Genomic DNA, 4,174 nt, shown 5'->3' with positions numbered 1-4,174 from the left:
CTTCCTCCTCACCCAATATGTTGTTGTGATCTTCAGTCCAAAGACTGCTTTGATGCAGCTGTCCATGCTACACTATCCTGTGCATGCCTCTTCATCTCTGGATAACTACTGAACCTGTTTACCATATTCATCGATTGGACTCTACGATTTCCCCCTCCACCCCACCCCTCCCGCCCCCACCCCCACGCACACACTTTCATCCAGGATTGTATTGGTGATGCTTTATGTCTCAGAATGTGTCCTATCAACCAATCCTTTCTTTTAGGCAGGTTCTGCCACAAATTTCTTGTCTCCCTAATTCTATTCAGTAACTCCTCATTGTTACGTGATCTGCCCATCTAACTTTCAGCATTCTTCTGTAGAGCTTATCTTGCCATTGCCAACCTACATTTTATGTCCTCCCTACTTCGGCTATTTCCAGTTATTTTGCTGCCCAAATATCAAAATTCCTTTGCTACTTTTAGTGTATCATTTTCTAATCTAATTTCCTCAGCATCACCTGATTTAATAGCACTAAAGTCCATTGCTCTTGTTTTGATTTTGTTAGGGGTGCATTCTTCTCAGTAATCCTATAAAGTAATAGACTTTTATGATTTTTTGGAGAAATTAATGAAACAATCAACATAAATCTTTTTGCAAATTATTTATTGTCTTTTGGACAATATTTAATGATTATTTTAAAGAAATTCAGTCATCATTAAGCCCCCGTCCGAGTACTGTTGTTGCTCTGTACAATATGAGATGCTTCCATGACGGATATACTGAAATCTGCAAATCTGAAATAAAAAAACTAGCCAGCCGCGAGTAGGATACACGCTGTGAGGATTCCGTACAAACTTAATGATCTATGTAGGCAGTTAATCAATCCCGTGAGTTGAGAATCACAACGTTTTTTGTTTGTTCAAATGGTTCAAATGGCTCTAAGCATTGTGGGACTTAACGTCTGAGGTCATCAGTCCCCTAGACATAGAACTACTTAAATCTAACTAACCTAAGGACATCACAGACATCCATGCCCGAGGCAGGATTTGAACCTGCGACCGTAGCAACAGCACGGTTCCGGACTGAAGCGCCTAGAACCGCTCTGCCACAACGGAAGGCTTTTTGTTTGTTATCGACATTGATACTGGCAAGATATTGGTCCTGGGAATATTTTAATTTTAAGTTGGAAATCGAATAATGATTAGCAAAAGAAAACTTTTTGTGCGATATAACTGAAAATTAACAAATTCTATTTCTTTTTCCTTTGCTCGCACTCTGAAACCTAACTTATCGCCAAATTTCATGATTCTAGGTCGACGGGGAGTACCCTATAGGTTTTAGTTAATGACTTTGCGAGCATCAAAATATGTGAATAAATGGCAATATCTTTTGAGTGCATTTATTTAAAAGCTTAAAATTTTATACCACCAAGGGATCGTTGACCGTAGTATATGCTATAAATTTCAACTTAATACGTCTACGTTACTGAGAAAAAGGCATTCTACAGATGGACGGACAGAGTAGCAGTTGGGTAACAGTTGAAAAAAATTCTTAACAATTTCAGATTTTTCCCTTTACTTGTAGTAAGAAGCCTTTCTCCTTTCCAAATGTAATGATTCTAGGCCAACTGGAAGTATCCAATACATTTTGATGAATGAGTTGTCGAGTATCAAAATAAGTGACATAAATGGGCATATCTTTTGATTTGTTGACTTAGAAGCTTACATGTATTACAACGCCAAGAGACTATATACATCAGTATGTGACACAAATTTCATTTTGACATGTGTACCAGTTCCTGGGGAAAACGGACCTTAATACATGGAGGGGTAGACAGACAGCCGGGTAACAAATGACAAAAATTTATTTTAGTATAATATAACTAAAAGTTCACCGTTTGGGGATTTTTTTCCTTTAGCTGTACTGTGAAATTCTGCTTACTGCAACACTTAATGGTTCTCTTCAGCAAATAACACCACAACAGTTGTTAAGAGTTTTTTTTCTTTTTGATTGAAACTTAAATTTGGAATTTGGCTTTAAAAATGAAGTGAGAAACTTATTTTTCCGTTTTGAAAAAATTTGTTCACATGAATCTGAGTACTATGGGACTTAACATCTGAGGTCATCAGTCCCCTAGAACTTAGAACTACTTAAACCTAACCTAACCTAAGGACATCACACACATCCATGCCCGAGGCAGGATTCGAACCTGCGACCGTAGCAGTCGCGCGGTTCCGGACAGAAGCGCCTAGACCCGATCGGCCACCGAGGCTGGCGGAAGGCCTCAATTTCAGGGAATGTGGAACTATATGGTACTAATCAACAGAAAAAAATTAAAATATTATGGATCGGCATTTATGAAAACAAAATTTTCCGTAAATAATAAAAAAAGGTCAGAACGTTATAATAAAAGATCTTTGACAGGTAAGTCCAAATGGAGCAACTATCTTTCAAATTAAAAAAAAAAAAAAACAGAATATCTAGTACTGTTCCAGAGATACATCATTTTAAATTTTTTCCCAAAATTCGTATCTTCAAGATGGTATATGGGTGTCATCTTTGGAGGGCTGTATCTTGGAGCAGAATTTTTTTTTGGAGAAAACAGAAAAATACGTGTTTTTTACTTAGTCCTTCATTTTAACATATGCTGGATTCAATAACATCCGAGACTGTCAAGGTAAGATTCTTTCCTAGCCTGCCTGAATTGATATGGAGTATGCCTATAGGATATCTCGCGGTTTTTTGAAATTTGACAAAATAATAAAATGGCGGGCGTTTGAAACGAGGATGTAGTTTAGTCGGCTGTTTTTGGCCACGTTTTCGGCAATAACTAAAGAATAAATTAAAATTAAATAGTTAACCATTATCTTTTACGGACATGCCGAAGAGTAATGCAGCCAAATTTCAAAAATATATGTTTATTAGTGTGCCCGCAGTCCATTCCGTTAGCTTGATATTCAGAATATTTCACGCTGACCATTCCGTTCAACTACTTTTCCAAGTCCTGAGCTGTCTTTGACACAATTACAATGTCATTGGCAAACCTCAAAGTTATCATTTCTTCTCTCTTCTACTTCTACTTCTACATGGATACTCTGCAAATAACATTTAAGTGCCTGGCAGAGGGTTCATCGAACCACCTTCACAATTCTCTATTATTCCAATCTCGTATAGCGCGCGGGAAGAATGAACACCTGTATCTTTCCGTACGAGCTCCGATTTCCCTTATTTTATCATTGTGATCGTTCCTCCCTATATAAGTCGGAGGCAACAAAATATTTTCACATTCGTAGGAATGCAAACTTAAATTCCTTCGCCAATATTATTTTTTATTTTATTTTATTTTATTTTTGATTCGTTTACTGCTTGCTCAGTGTATAAGTTAAGCCGCGCATTGTAGCCGCGGGGTCTCAGGTGCCTTGCCATGGTTCGCGCGGCTCCCCCCGTCGGAGGTTCGAGTCCTCCCTCGGGCATGGGTGTGTGTGTGTTGTCCTTAGCGTAAGTTAGATTAAGTAGTATGTAAGCCTAGGGACCAATGACCTCAGCAGTTTGGTTCCATATGAGCTTACGACAAATTTCCAAAGTTCCACAGATTATTAACATCGGGGTAGGCTACAACCCTGTCTCGCTCCCTTTTCAAGTACTGCTTCACTTTCATGTCGCTCGCCCCATAAGTCCCGTTTGGTTTCTGTACAAGAGCCAACAGCCTTGCCGCAGTGGTAACACCGGTTCCCCTTGGATCACCGAAGATAAGCGCTGTCGGGCTGGGCTAGCACTTGGATGGGTGACCATCCAGTCTGCCGAGCGCTGTTGGCAAGCGGGGTGCACTCAACCCTTGTGAGGTGAACTGAGGAGCTATTTGACTGAGAAGTACCGGCTCCGGTCTCGGAAACTGGTATAAGGCCGGGAGAGCGGTGTGCTGACCCTCCATATCCGCATCCAGTGACGCCTGAGGGCTGAGGATGACACGGCGGCCGGTCGGTGACGTTGGGCGTTCCTGGCCTGTTCGGGAGGAGTTTAGTTTTAGGTTTCTGTACAAGATGTAAGTAGCTTTTCGCTCTCTGTGCTCCACTCCTGTTACATTCAGAATTACGAAGAGTGTGTTCCAGCCATTATTGTCAAAATCTTACTCCGCGTCTACAAATGTTACAAACGTATGTTAGTCTTGTCTTAGTCTATATGCTGACCTGAA

The 4,174-nt window shown here is 40.2% G+C and overlaps 1 pseudogene; it reads left to right on the top strand.

Annotated features, from left to right (window-relative positions):
• Nucleotides 1-3,680: 3,680 nt before the first annotated feature.
• LOC124551444 lies at nucleotides 3,681-3,798 on the top strand (annotated as a pseudogene).
• Nucleotides 3,799-4,174: the final 376 nt, after the last annotated feature.

The sequence above is a fragment of the Schistocerca americana genome, chromosome 9, assembly GCF_021461395.2.
Source record: "Schistocerca americana isolate TAMUIC-IGC-003095 chromosome 9, iqSchAmer2.1, whole genome shotgun sequence".
Taxonomy (NCBI): domain Eukaryota; kingdom Metazoa; phylum Arthropoda; class Insecta; order Orthoptera; family Acrididae; genus Schistocerca; species Schistocerca americana.
This window is presented reverse-complemented; position numbering and strand designations above follow the sequence as displayed.